Here is a 16604-nt window from a genome sequence, read left to right as displayed (position 1 = left end):
GTGTGAGTGTGTGTGTGTGTGTGTGTGTGTGTGTGTGTGTGTGTGTGTGTGTGTGTGTGTGTGTGTGTGTGTGTGTGTGTGTGTGTGTGTGGCACGGAGGGGAGTTCTAGAGTCCCCCAAATGCTGGCCATAGGTTTCTGGAGAGATGTCAGTTTTAATGCCTGCTTCAGTTCATTGAAGTTGTCAGCCTTTGCTTTATCGATTGCTCTGCATTCAGTACAGGCTGATGGTGGATCTGGAGAATGTTACGGAGAAGCAGGGTGTGAAGTTTCAGAGCTACTGAAACACACCAAGCTGAGCGAAAATGCACATAAAACCTATTCACACCAAGACTCAAACAATGCTAGGTTCATGGATAAGTATGTAACATGCACCACATCCCCAATAATTTAAATGTGTCTGTATATGTCTGTATTGTCTGTGTGGCATGTTGAGCTGGGAAGTGTACTGATTAACGTTGAGAATTTCGATGAGACTTGAACACTCAACTCAAATCTTAGTGCTGCTGTGGATGGTCCCACATGGATGCCTTAATGATTTGCACTTTCAAAAATCCATCTGTGCTCAAGTCTTTCTTTTGCTTCTACGGATAATCTCAGCTAGATAGTGCAGACTTGTACCTTAGTCTGCCTGCTGTAATGATATGTCTGTCCTGTACTCATCCCAGGACAGTTCACAATTTACTCACACTGTACATCTTTTCCAGACATAATAATTAATACTTACAAACATAATAATTAATAAATATTATGTACCTTTATGCATAGTACACACACACACATACAGCCATGTACAAATTTCATTTTCAATGTCAATGTCAATGTTCATTTTATCTTTTTAATTTAAACCTGTAGATAAAAGTGATGTAATTGATTGTAAACAAATCCTTTTATTTATTAAACAAAATTATTTCAACAGAGGAAAAATTTAGGAAACCCTATGCCCTAATAGCTAGTGTGAAATAACCTTAATGAGACCTTTCTTGTAGCCATATTCCAGTTTCTGACATCAACTGGAAGAAAGTTTCCCCCAATCTTCAATGCAAAATTCTTTCAGCCGTGTGATTTTTTAGGGGTTTCTTGCATGCACGATGTCTGTTTCAAATCAACACACAGGATCTCAAAAGGATTTAGATCTGGGCTTTGACTTGACCATTTCAGAATTCTCTGTTTTTTTACTTCAGCCAGCCCTTGGTGGATTTACTGGTATGTTTATGTCATGTTGCTAGGTCCAGTTCCACATCAGCTTCAATTTTTTGACAGATGGCCTTACATGTTCCTCAGGCACCTTCTGAAACAATGTAGAACTCATAGTAGATTCTATGATGATGAGCTGCTCAGGTCATGATGCAGCAAAGCATCCATTGATATACATCCATTGCATATATATAAACTTCTATGTCTGAAACATCTATTTCAGAACAGGACGTCATAATCAGATTATGTGATGTACTGGGAACCATTAAACTGAATCAGTGAGTACTCTTTGGTAAATACTGTATGTGTATAATTATATGTATGCTAAATAGTGAGAGACACTATGAAGGCACAGAATGCAGATGAGAAAAACAACAGAAAAAGAAATCTTGATACAAAATAAACAAAAGTTTATTGCTATAAAGTAGTGACTTGAAAATTGAAAATATACATGTGCAACTGATTCATTAATAATTACAAGCCACAGGAATATTGATCTTTACGTTTCAGTGTTTGTGTTTTTACACAGAGCTGTGAGTCATTAACATTCTGCACTGATGCTGTGTGAGAGACAGAGATAGAGGAAAAGTCAATAATCACTTTTTCCCTCTGTACAGTGGCTGAGATGCTGAGATTTGGGGACTATTTATGAGATGGTGAATTATTGAGCTCAAATTAAAATGAAACAGCTGAGTGACCTAATTCTCAATATCCTGACTCTTTGTCTCTCCTTATTGACAAATTATAACTGTGCCTATGCCTTGCTCCCTGCGGAGGGTCCCTATGTAGGGTTCAATGTTTTGGCCCCTGGGAATGCACTTTAATGATGTGCTTTGAGGCTGAAACTGATCTGCTCTTTCAGCCTTATTCAGGGTCTATGCCTTAGGTCCAAAAACTATGTTACTTTTTATATCGATGTAACTGAGACAGATTCCAACTCTCTAAAAGCTTCTGAACAGCACTTAATTTTATGGTGACGTCTGAGGTATGAATACTGCTCCACTTTAACCCAACTCTGAATACAGCCATAGTGTCTGATTCTCTAAAGCAGGATGCTTCACAAACTGGTCAGAGTTCTCCCACTTGCACTCAGTGGCCATCTTGGTGAAGCTCCTGGATGGTTATTATTTCCAGTCCAACAAAACCTGACTTGTAGTGTATACATCCATAAACCAGAAATAGATCAAAAAGATAAAGAATTGAGATCACTGTTAATATATTATTATATCCTTTTATATAATTCTTTAAATTTAATTATACAAAAACATGTTTTTCTGAAAACGATTCTGAAATAATAATCCTTTGCTGTTTCTATGGCAATGTTGCAAGTATAATATTTACTTTTAGTGCTAATTTTATTCGATTCTCCTTTGCAGAAATGCCCAAGAACTATCAAATTGGAAGGGGATCACCTGTACACAGCCCTCTTCAAGTCATTCCACAGCATTTTGATAGGATTTAGATCTGGGCTCTGACTCGGCCAATTCAACACTTTGATCTTCTTTTTCCGAAGCCAATTCTTTGTTAACTTGGGTTTGTGCTTTGGGTTGTTATTGTGCTGGAAGGTGAATTTTTTCGTCATCTTCAGCTGTCTAGCACACGCCTGTAGGTTTTGTGCCAAAACAAATTGATATTTGGAGAAATCCATGACTTTCTGTAGTTTTTCTCTCTCTCACTGACTAATCCCCTGTCCCAGCTGAAGAAAAGTATACCCATAGCATGATGCTGTCATATCTCTACCAAACTGTACTACTTTGGTCTGATCAGATCACACTTTGCTACATACTTTGGGGTGATTGTATGTACAGTATGTTATTTCAAACTCAAAGTTTGACTCAACTCAAAAATTGAACTGTATTTTGATTTTTGATTTATTTTTTTTGTGAAAAAAACATCTATCCACTGTACCTCTTAGCTTAGACATAAAGAATATGAGAGATTGTTGTTACATGCAGGGAGGGCCAGAACTTCCTTGCAGACCCTTTAATGTTGCTGTAGATCTCTTGGCAGCTTCCTTGATCGCCCTGTTTTATAATTGCCTTTATCAATTTTGAGGTATGTTCTCTTATGGGGAACATCACTGCAATGCCTAATTTCCTTCACTTGTTGATGGCCTTCACAGTCTTCCATGGTACAGATAATGCAATGGGAATTCTTTTGTGCTCCTATCCTGATCGGTATCTTTAGACACTGAGGTCAAGTACATGCTGTGTAAGCTCTTCAGCAGCATATGGCTTCAGCAGTCAAATGAAACAAAAACCAAGACAAAAATCTTGAGAAAGCTTAGAAAAACAGCTGATCTTTATTTTGGTTAATCTGAATCACTTCATTGATGACAGGTGTATGATAATTAATTCCATAGTGTATTACTAAAACATCCATGTTCCCCAAAACAATACAATCAACCCAAACTATGAGGTAAAATTTGTGATGATAGCAAGGTTGAAGATCAGATTATCGCTAAAAGAACATCATATCTACATCGCCTGCATCAGGCCGTGGGGCTGCTGCACTTCACCTGGGACTGGGCCTCTGTAGTCAGGTTAGGAGGAGTCACTGATAGCTCCAAATACTGATGTATTTTGGCACAAATCCTGCAGTTTTAGAATGGCCCATTCAGAGCCCAGATCTAAAACCTGTGGAATGACATAAAGAGGCCTCTATATGGGAGATCCCATGCAAAGGTGAAAAAAGCTGACAAGATTCATTTTGGTTTCATTTTTTTACATCACAAAACCATGAAATTTTAACAAATTCATGTGGACTTTTTGTATGTACTGCCTGAGGTCAATTCTATTGCTCATTTGCTAAAAAATACAAATATGATGTAAGCTTTCCAGGCAGGTACACATGCAGGGACTAAAATCACAAGGATACTCTGGAAATAATTACATTCCTCACCTCTTCAGGCATAACTAATCCATGACTTTAATAGAAGTGTGTTGTATAAAGTGCTAAATAGAGTGTATGTTGTGGAATATGGTGCTGCTTTGTTTTTACATATATTGTATGTCAAGGTAATGACAGCGTCTTTATGTCTCTATCTGTCTCCTCGCTCTCTGTATCTTTCTCCAAGGCCCCCTTGAGGACGTAAAAAGTGCTGACATCACCTTCAACCCACCGTGTTCTAGGACGGTGGCATTTATTGCTGACACACTGTTGTGTCTCAAAAATCCAACAAAGTGCTGAAATTACAGCTAGCTCCCCCCCAACCCAATATCACTATCTCTATATCTCCTCTACATATCTTTGTATATCTTATTCAATACACAGTACATTCTTCTCAGAAAGTATTAAATATATATTGTTTGGCTTTCTCTGGAAATACAGTATTTGGGTTTGAGATCAAAAGATAAATATAAGATGAAATATGAGAATTTCATTTTCTGATATTTCTGATATTTAATTTCTAGCTGTGTTAAGCAACTTAAAACATAGACGTTTTTGTTTGAGCCCACTCATTTTTTTTAAGTGTTAAAGAATATTGAATTACATGTGTTTCTTTTTGCTCAGGTGTGCTCTGTCAAATTGATTATTTAAACAATTAACAGCTCTGAATGTCTACTCTTGGTTTAAACACTGGGTTTCTCATGTAAAGAATGTATTTGTTGTTAAAAAGGATAAACCAACATGAAGACCAGAGAGCTGTCTATGGGAGAAAAGCAAGCTACTTTTAAGCTGAGAAAATAAGAGACAAGCACTGCACATAGCTAAAAGAAGAAGCTGGAATGTCCTACAAAAAAAAGAGAGAGAGAGAAAGAGATGCACTGAATATGTCAGCCAAGGAAAACACCAGCAGTTGATGACAGGAATATTATAAGAGCTCTGAAGAAAACAGTCCTTTTCCTCTCCAGCTGTCCTTTTCCTCTCATGTTGCTAATGTGACTCGCTTATGTCGGTTTCTTCACTACAACATTGGAAGGATTCGGCCATTTTTGTCCACACAGGCTACTCAGGTACTTGTTCAGTCTCTTGCCATTTCAAGACTGGATTACTGCAATGCACTGCTGGCAGGTCTACCTATAAACGCAATTCGTCCTCTGCAAATGATCCAAAACTGCTGCGATCCCTCCACTGGCTTCTGGTAGCTGCACGCATCAGATTCAAAACAGTGATGCTGGCCTACAAAGCCAAAAATGGACCAGGACCCTCTTACCTCAAAGCCCTCATCACTTCTCGCACTGCACCTCACACCCTCAGAGCTACCAGCACTGCTCGACTGGTCCCACCATCTCTCAGGGTAAGAGGCAAGTATACAACAAGACTCTTATCTGTTCTGGCACCAAGGTGGTGGAATGTACTTCCCCTAGAGGTCCGGACAGCTGAGTCACTGGCTATTTTCAAGCGGCGGTTGAAGACCTACTTATTCAGGAAACACTTCAACTAGCACTTCTATCCCTATCTTTTGCATTAAAAAAAAACAACACAACATTTTAAACTCATGGTATCTTAAGTTTGTAACCTAGTGAGCCAGCATTAATGATTCAATGTTAGAGATTTAAGCACTTATGTACGTTGCTCTGGATAAGGGCGTCTGCCAAATGTAAGTAAAACCCCCAAAACAACCTTCCCGGCACAGAGGTTATCACAATCCACTGTTTAAAGATGACTTTGAGATCAGAAATACAGAGGCTGTAACACTAGATGCAAAACATTTATCAGCAGTAAGAATTAGAGACCAGATTGGAATTTACAAAAAAAGTACAAAAATCAACCACACAAGTTCTGGAATCAAGATCAACTTTGGAAAAGCCAAAGTGTAGAGAAAGAATGGATCTGCTTATGGTCCAAAAGACACAAGCTTCTCAGACAAGGAGGATGGAGGTAGTGTCATGGCTCAGCCTTGCATGGCTGCTTCTGGAATATACTCATTATTCTTTATTGATGATGTAACTCATGATGGTAGCAGAATGAATTCAGAAATCTACAGAAACCTTCTGTCTTCCAGTTTACAGAGAAATGCATCTAATAGAAGTGGGAGAACTTCATCATACAGCAAGACAATGACTCAAACACACTCTCAACATAGCAATGGACTTCAGGGGAAAGAAGTGGAAAGTTTGAGACTGGCCAAATCAATCACCAGATTATAACCCAATGGAGCAGCATTTTACTTCCTAAAGATGAGACTGAAGGAAGAAACCACAAAACCCACAAGTGAAAGAAGCTGCAGTTTAAACCTGGAAACGCAACACAAAGAAAAATGCATAATTCCACATGAAGATGGTGGAGTTACTTACAGGCCACATCAAAAACAAACATTAACAACCATATTCAACTCAGAGCTGAATAGCTCTGTGTGTGTGTGTGTGTGTGTGTGTGTGTGTGTGTGTGTGTGTGTGTGTGTGTGTGTGTGTGTGTGTGTGTGTGCATGTGTGTGTGTGTGTGTGAGTGAGAGTGTGTGTGTGTGCACGCATATGCAACCATTTTTCTTTTTCATTTTCTAATGTGTGTTTATCTGAAATTGTCACTCTTTTCAGGACAATCACATGCACACACACATACATACACACACACACACACACACATGCACGCACGCACGCACACACACACACACACACACACACACACACACACACACACACACACACACACACACACACACACACACACACAATTTATCCAGATGTGTCTAAAAGCTTTTCTGCATTTTCCTTTCCCGTCGTTTCTGACAGCAAAATGGATTAAATGTGAATCTCAGACGGCATTCATAACAAATCTGCAGAGTGACTGAACCTCCTGTCTGTTTGTCTGTCTGTCCTTCTGTCTGTCTGTCTCTCTCTGTCTGTGTGTCTCTGTTTCTTGTTTCTCTCTCTCTCTCTTTCTCTCTCTCCTAGTGAGTCACCTTGTAAATATATGAATATGAAATGTGGAGAGAAGAAAATGTAATCTGCCACTACATCGCCGTGATTTGCATATCTGCCAGCCGCTGTTGTTTTTTTTCCCCTGATGTTGTTCTTTCTTTTTCTTTTCTCTCCTTTTTTGGTCAATGATGGAGGGATGACAGCCAATACGATCTTGCCCTAACGTGCCCTCCTCCTCATTTTCCTTCCTTTTCATCCTTTCAATCTTTTTTCTTTCTTTTGCTGTGATGAAAGTTGGATTAATGTGAGCAGGTGGAAAACTAAACTAAACAAATGTGCCCTCATTCACCTTCTGTTTCCCCCCCTTCTTTCCATCCATGTTTTTTATTCCTTTACATTCTATTGTCTATGGATAGAGGGATGACAGGCGATGATGATCTAGTCCCTAATACCCTCGTCCTTTCTTTTTACGTACATCTTTCTCCCCATCTTCTCCTTTTCTCCATCCTTCCTTTTAATGCTGTTCCTGTCCCTGCTTATTTCTCTCGGTTTTTCAGGATAGAGGGATGATGGATGAGTTACTTGAAAGACAGATGAATAACATTGACATGTCCATTTTCAAATGATCTCCTCCCTTTCTTTTTCTTTATTTGGTGAAGGATTGAGGTGAGCACACAGAAAGCTAATGACATGACATTGACTTGTGTCCTACTTTTCCGCCTTCTCTTTTTCAATATTTTTTTTGTCTTTGTCCCCCTTTCTTCTTACCATCCCTGCACCCCCATCTGAACCCTCTCCACCTGTTCTCTTCCTCTCTTTCCCCCCACGGTGCCCCTAGTCCCCCTGTCCAGACCCTCTGCTGCATTCATATTCAAATCCACTGAGTGCTCTGAAAAAGAAAGAAAAGAAAGAGAGGAATGAAGATTTGAATCGACACTGCAAGTTTATGCCTCTTAATTTTTTTATTTGAGAAAATATTTTCTATTTTGATCAAATAAAAAAATGACGGCACAAACGTTCTTGGTTATATATTAAATATTACATATAAACAAAATATAGTATATATTTTCTGAAAGAACAAGCTGCTTCCTTTGCAGAAGAAGAATTTGCTTGGGAAACAATCTTCTAAAAAAAATCTTATATAAAATAGATTGGTGGCAGGAAATATTTTATTTACTTTGTAAGGATCTTCAACTACATGCATTTTTTCCCCTCTTAATTAGAATGTATTCAGTTATTTGGATCTATGGCTTGATGGCTCCATGCCCCCTCCATGTAGCCTCCATGCAGTCTTTATTACACTCTTATATATCATTATGTCATGTCACTAATAATGTGCTATAGAAATGACATTTAGTAAAGAATTTAGATGTCCTCAGGATTATTTGGGGAAAAAAAAAATCTAAAAACTGTTTAACTGATACTGTAAGTATTCACCTTTTAAATTGTATTTCCTATGGTATTTCTTCCCATTCCTCAATGCAAATTTCTCCAGCATTTTTTGCCACAGATTACCCATTGGGTTCAATTCTGGATTAAAACAGAAACTCTACAAACCTCATTGTCTTGTAGGAACAATTTTTGCAATAAAAGCATATGTTTTGCTGAGTAAAAGAGGTTCTTCTCAGTAATTTGCTTAGATTTAGCTCAGACCATGTTGCTTGTGATGACAGCAGACTTTCCATTCATTACGCTTTGGCTTTAGAAATGTCTCAACTACGTATCAACTTGTCAGACCACAAAGTCTTATTCCAAAAGCTCTCAGATTTTCTAACATAGACATAATTCTGGCCACTTTCCTATAGAGTGGATGATATTGTTGAGGTCTGCAGAGGTTCTGCTGTTACAGCTAGTCTTCTCTGCAATGCCTTCAGTGTTGCTGTACTCTTAGACACTTTTCTTTCTTACAATTGCAATTGCTGTGTCTGGGGTGTGCCATCATTTTCTTTCTTTAATATAATAGACTTCACAGTGCTCCTAATAAGGATAAAAGCTTGGCTGATATTTTAATAACCTTCTCCATCTTTTTTTCCCTTTTAACTTCACCTTGAAGGTTCAGTGGCACTTCCTTGGTCTTCTTCACAGCAATAGCTGATTTGATCTGCCATTTTAGCTGCAAGGCCTAACAATATGAGAGATATTTTGCAAGTGTACATGGATTTTAAATGAAAAGAGGTGTACCTGGTTAACATATTTAGTGTGAGCCAGCAAAAAATGAAATACTTAATTTTGATTTTTCTATAAAGAAATGATCACACTGGAGGCACTATGCAAAATGGAAAGACCAAATGTTTTGTTTTTGATATACAGTGAATACATTTGGGTTTGAAATCAAAGGATGAGTTGAAAGAGGTGAAATGCTGACCTAATTGGTTCAGATCTGCTGATTGACTTGGCCAGTCCAAAACATTCTACTTTTCTTGTGTGAGGGTTTGGGTCATTGTCCTGCAGCATGATGAAGTTTGGATGCATTTCTCTGTATACTGGCAGACAGAATGTTTCTGTACTTCTGAATTCATTCTGCTGCTACCATTATGAGTTACGTCATCAATAAAGATTAGTGAGCCTGCTCAAAAAGCAGCCATGCAAGCCTGAGCCATGACACAACCTCCAGGGGTGTAACCCTGATTTTTTGGTCAGTGTGTGGGACCTTTTTTTAATATTTTGAGCACGATCCACACAATCTGTCTATATGTCTACAATGTTCAGACATCGTTTTTATATTGTTTTTCATATTTTGTTGCCTTAGGTTTGCACACTTTACATGTTATTAAAAGGTTTAGAGTGAGAAAAGAAGGTTAATCACTGGCTTTTCTAACATATTGTTTCTCCTATAAGCCATACATATACAGGTAGGAACATGCAGACAACCACATGCACTAGCACTCATGATGTTACACACTACACAACATCGTCACCATGTTCTCAGCTGCTCTCTTAGGAAAACACTTGTGAGAAATTGTTTTCCTTTATTTTTCTCTCTTTTTTGGTTACATAATGTCATTGTGCATGTTGTGTCGGGCTCAATTTGAAAAAAACACACTTGATCGCTAGCTCCTCTCTGAGTCCATTCTCTGGCGCTCCATCAGTCACAACCAATTAGCATTTGGCATCGTTCCTATACAACCAATCAAATGATCCAAATTTGTGTGCATGCTGTTCCTTTGGGGAGGTGTCGACACAGACTTGTGGGTGTGCCGAAGCTTGTTAAAACAGCAAGAATCGGAATATTATGTGCAGGTACCTGCACTGTATACACTCATTTTCACAAGAATAATACAATAATAATAATAATAATAATATTTCAATCTATCACACTTCCCCCCCACTTAGGATGCCCCTGACTAACTCCAGCGTGCTTGACTGATATGCTTGTGTTTTGGAACATGAGTAGTTCATTTTTTTCTCCACACTTTGTCCTTTCCATTTCTTTAGCAGAGGTAAATCTTGATTCATTACTCTGATTCTTTCTGCTGTTGTTGTTCTTCTATATTTCTTCAAAGTCTTCTTCAGTGGTGAATTGTGCGACCCTAACTTCTGCACTGTGAAGGTAGTTGGTGATATCCCTGTTGTTGTTGTTTTTTCTTTACAACTCTCACAATGTTTCTGTCATCAACTGCTGTTTATATTCTTTTATTTTCCAAGGACATTGCACTGGCTGTGTCCAGTGGTTGTGTAGTGGCTCTGTTAAAGTCCCCCTCTTTTTGCACCTTCAAAATGTCTGGCTTTTATTATAGACAGCTCTCTAGTCTTCATGTTGTTTTGTCCTTTTCAACAAAAAGTGCATTCATCACAGGGCTCAAACCAAGATAAGACATTCAGAGCTATTAATTGTTTACACAATCAATCTAACAGAGCACACCTAAGAAACAAGAAACCATATTCATCTTTTGAGCAAGTGTCTTCAGAGTACAGCACCAACATAAAAATTTACCTTGCTGTTCCAATAGATTTGGTTGGGACCGTATATAAATTATATGGCATCGTATAGTGATAAATCAAATAACATAATCATAGAGAATTAGATTGAATAGAAGTGAAGCTGAATGGACATAAAAAGCTGATGGAAGAATACCTTTATACACGTCCTCCTTTTCTCCTCCTATTCATCCTTTTTTGCTGCTGAAGAGCGTGACCTACATCACGAGGAGTATTCAATCTGAGGTAAATTGCTTCTCCAGACATTGGCTAGTTCATTGATGTCTTCAGAAATGAGGCATGTCAAAAACGATGCTTTTTACTGACAAGAGATAAGAAATTTAACATCAAACATGCAGCCAGCTGATGTTATAAATGCTGAAGCCTCTGATTCTGTATTGCTGTTGCATTGTTAGCATTTTTTACTACATACTGCAGCAAGATCGATTGTTTAGTGAAGACATAAATTCTACATCATGCTTCTCTCAATCACATCAGCATTTACACTATTTATGCTAGTTTTTGGTTATTGTGTTTACTATAAAACTTGTTATTTTAAATGTGTAGCCTCTCAGGGACATATTTAGAGTCGGATTTTAGCATGTGTTGTGGGGATTCACTAACAAAATGTCTTAGTTATGTGTGTAAATTAAGCCCGGTTTTACTGCCAGATAAACTTAAGCAAGAAGCAGTGATAGTTCCAGCACCACTGTATTATCACAGTTTGATATACCCACAACATGTCGTACTGAAATGTATGTTTTGGTAGCAAACAAACACAAAACATATGGAATGCCAATTGGGCCATATTTCGAATATATAAATATGACTATTTATTAATTATGATCGGTGACATTGTCATGTTCTGCGCAAAATTTCTTCCTCATGTCGTCTCAGGGAGTTTTTCCTTGCCGCCATCACCTCTGGCTTTTGTTAGGAATAAATTCAAATATACTATTCTCAATTTTAAATATCCAGTATTTATATATTTAACGTAATGCTCCATTATGCCAATGTCTGTTGTTAAAGGTTCTATTCAAATCAATTGTTTCATTCATTTTATTTGTCATATTTCCTGTAGTTTTGGTTTTATTTTTAATGTTTATATTCTATATTGTACAGTATATTGTTTTTATTCTAGGTTTTACAAAACAAAAAGGAAACCACACTACTGTCATGACGTGGGGCAGGAAGCAGACCCAGACGCAGGATAGCAAAAACAACGATAATTTAATAACGAAAAAACACTAAACAGGACACGAACTGAAGACAGGACAAGACAACAGTAGATTCCGCGCTGCCATCGGCAACGCGGCACACTTAAATACAAAACAATGATGACACAATGAGGAGCAGGTGTGGTGACAGGGAGGAGCAAACGGAGGCGGGGCAGACACGTGACGAGAACAACTGCACGTGGCCAAAGTCCGGGCTGAATCATGACACTACGTCCTTCTTCAGTCTGCATTTTCTATCCCTGATTTTTTCAGGCTTAAATAAAAAAATATTCAAAATATTAAACTAACGCCTTTAGTAAACAATTTATGCTAGTTATTTAGCAAGTGCCATGTTGTCACCTCTGCTATGCTAGTTGACTTTAGTTGATACATGTTTTAGTTGCTGTAAATTACCAGGCCTTTTATGTTTCTCTTTGTGAAAGTGTTGAAAACACACATGACAGCAGAAACAAAAACATTCCTAATATTTTCTAAGAGAAAGTATGACCTGTTTCTTCAGACAGATTTTCTTTCCAATTGTCAAAATAAATCAGGTGGAAAGTAATAGTTTTCTCCTCAAAGCCTGAATGTGAAATTGCATTTAAATTACACAGCAGGAATCATTTTTTGTTGCTGATGTAATTTATTTATGATTTGTCCCTCAGAATGTTTTCAAGATTCTTGTTCTCTGCTTTGGAAATTCATCAGAAAAAGAGAACAAAACAACATGAACATCTGATTGATATTGAGTAAAAAACGTTTTTCAGACATTCATTTAAAATAAATAATTCTTGTTCTTTAAATATGTAAATAGTGATTTTTCTATTAAGTTGTTCACAGCAGTGGAGTTTAAACACCAAATGCAGTGAGAGCTTGGCTATTGTTCACCTTTCAAATATTTAATTTTGTATCACATTATAATACAGACATTTTTTAAATTTATTTTTCATTCACTTTTGCAATGAATAAACTGACACAACGTTCCGCATCCTGTAACACACATGTGGATTGGTCATGGATTTCATGCTTTATATTTTATTCAACACATATCAATTCAGTTACTAAAACCTACATATTTTCAGTGTAGCACTAAAATATATATCCCGACACCACATGTACGAAGTATTTTGTAAAAATTTCTGAAATGTTAATGCATTTCTAATTAAATGTTGTCTGAAAAAAAATGATTTCTGTGATTTGAAAATCAATTAAATATTAATCTTCGAATGTTGATGTTCTTGTAATATTACAATAAAGAATTGTGTTCTTAAAATATCTATTTCAAATATGTTGTTCTATTAATATTAATATCCATTTATCGATATCACTAAATATGAGATAAAACCAAGTTTCAGAAAAGATTCCATGGAGAAACCTTTTAAAACTCAGGACCCATTAACCCAGAAACCCTAAAGACATTCTTATATCAGCGGTATGGAACATTGACCTGGATGTTAATATTATAATCCATATAATCTACAATGCACACACACACACACACACACACACACACACACACACACACACACACACACACACACACACACACACACACACACACACACACACACAGCTTCCTGCAGATATATAATGCTGTTTTTGTCAGTTTTATTGCAATAATTGTTAAAATTAATATTAAATTTAATGAATGTTTTATTGTTTAGAAGAACAAATCTCTGCTTTGCAATGATATTAAGATAAACTGGGGTTTACTCTACAACAGTGTGATTATTTAGTGTACATTATTATGGGTATTATGAACTCAGTAACTCAAAATTATTAGAATTTTATTTGTGTGTGAAATTTTAAGTCATTTTAAGTTTTAATTTCTCGGCCAGTATTAGAATAAACCAGGATCAATCATTCTTCTTTCAAATTTCTCAACACTTTTTAGAACTAATCCTTGGTTTGTTCGTTCATGTAATTTTATATAAAGCAATATAGGTGTTCATTTAAACTGGCTAAAGGTCCAGGTTCAAAAAACTCTTTCAAAGGCCAGAAGTGTCTCAAATGACCGAATGGCCATTTATTAGTAGTTCATGGCCATTAATAACAGTAAAATAATAAAATAAGAAATATACATGACATACATTAAATATATTTTAGATTTATTTGTTTTGACATTACGTGTCTGCCTGTGTTGAGTGTTGCACCCAGCAGTGGATTGATTCAAGAAAAAAAAATCTAACAAAACAAAACTGGCCATAGTTCTGGCCATGACTCCAATTTTATAAATGTGAACCTAAAATTTTCTGCAGCAGATCTTCTGCAATGGCCAATTATTTGTTACAATCACTGAAAATGAAAACACATTGGTTAAAGATGTACGGACAAAGACATATGAATTTATACTCATCTTCTCATCTGAGACTGCTACAGTACTGTATATCTCATCTGTTGAGACTCTGTGGAATGAGTTGCAACATAAAGCAAAAAAATGTTGAAACAAAACATAACTAATCACTAATTATTATTATCATTCTCTATGGGATACAAAGAAGATGCCTCATTTTATATAAGTCTTACTTTCTCCAGCATTTTGAAACATATTAATTAAGGTACGGTAATATAAGAAAGTACGCCATCCTTCAGTTCATCTGAGATGAAACAATGTTGTAAAGAAGAGTGGGTCAGAATTTCTCCAAAACAATGTAAGAGGCTGATAAACACCTACAGAATACATGTAGTTCATGTTACTGGTGCTAAAGGTGTTTCTGAATTACATGTATAGGGTGTATTTACAGTACATTTTCTTGGTTTACATCTGGTTACCTTTTTGGGAACATACAGTATGACTATGAATTTAAATCTTTTGTTGTCAGCTGAGGTTGGCCCTGATGAATAAAGCCTAAAATTAAAGGATTGTGTACTTTCTTTTTCCATCAATTGTAGACCAAGAGGTGCTTGTCCTCCTGTTCAAAACTGATCAAAAATCGCTGTAGGTCCACACAGATAACTATAGTGATATTTGCATTGTAGGTCATGGCTGATGACAAGAGAAATTCTGTTGAACTGCTTCATTATTTTCTAGTAGGCAAATAAATATTTCAGGAATCTAGGAATAAGTAAGTGTTTAATTCTAGTGTTTAGTAATGAAAGGTGTGTGTGTGTGTGTGTGTGTGTGTGTGTGTGTGTGTGTGTGTGTGTGTGTGTGTGTGTGTGTGTGTGTGTGTGTGTGTGTGTGTGTGTTTGTGTGTGTGTGTGTAGTTCAGTATTGCAGTTCAGCAGTTTGATTCAGCACTTTTGAGTAAAACCGCCTCTCGCCTGCATAAAGTGCTTCACAATACACTTCATACTGCATTGGGAATTTATTAAAAATCAAATCAGTAGGTCAGCTCTTTACTCAACTACTGAGAAATAAAACAGAATTATATGACATTGAAAGTAGGAATTAAACATATTTTATAAATGTACCATATGTGCCTTATAAATAATCGTATAATAATAATAATAATAATAATAATAATAATAATAATAATAATAATAATAATAATAATATCACAAAAATAATTCTGCTTATTAATGTTTCATAAATAATTATATAGACTTTTACAAATTGCCTGACCCCATCCTGATTACATTCACTTGTATGTATGGTCTCCCAATCCTGAACATCTACACGTTTAGAGTCTAAATGACCTTTCTTTAAAACTCACTGTCACTTCTCCATCACTTCCAGACCACTCATCACTCATCTCAATGCTGCATGATTTTTCATTAGCAAATTTATTGGATATTAATAACATTCTGTTCCATTATATCATGTGACATGTATGTTTTTTATCCAGAGGGGTCAAGGAGATGGTTGGATTTTCCTGTAGCAGATTAATCAGCTTTCCCTCAGTGACCATATGCCATAACAGCATGAGTCTGAACTCACTTCTCTACTGATCCAGACTCAGCTTTATGTGACTGAATGGTAACAGAATGGGCAGTACTACTGATCTTGGATCAGCTTTCTGTGACTGAACAGTAACAGGAAGTACAGCACAACTGATCCTGGATAAGCTGTGTATGACAACCCTAACTGTGAGCATCACCAGTGATCAAAAATCATAAAAGTAAAGCACACCTGAGGAAAAATACTATCTGCCACTTTAATCATTGTTTTGTTCATGAATAATAATAATAATAATAATAATAATAATAATAATAATAATAATAATAATAATAATAATAATAATAATAATAATACAGTACCCACAAAGGTTTTGAACAATAGACTTATTTTATTTTATTTTATTTTTTTAGTATTTTTTAAGTTGTCATATTTAAAGTTGTTCAATGCATCTGGAAGCCATTGACCTGACAGAATGAATATGACCTGTTATTTCACCATCTTTTCTTACATACCTTAAAATGCATATACCTTTTTTGTAGTCATTAAAAAAAAAGTAATGTTTGTAACAATGCAAAAGAAAGAAAACCTAAGATCTCAGAGTAATAATATCTAATAAAGATAATTAAGC

The sequence above is a fragment of the Tachysurus fulvidraco genome, chromosome 21 (assembly GCF_022655615.1).
Source record: "Tachysurus fulvidraco isolate hzauxx_2018 chromosome 21, HZAU_PFXX_2.0, whole genome shotgun sequence".
NCBI lineage: Eukaryota > Metazoa > Chordata > Actinopteri > Siluriformes > Bagridae > Tachysurus > Tachysurus fulvidraco.
The sequence above is the reverse complement of the archived record's forward strand: the minus strand, read 5'-3'. Positions refer to the sequence as shown.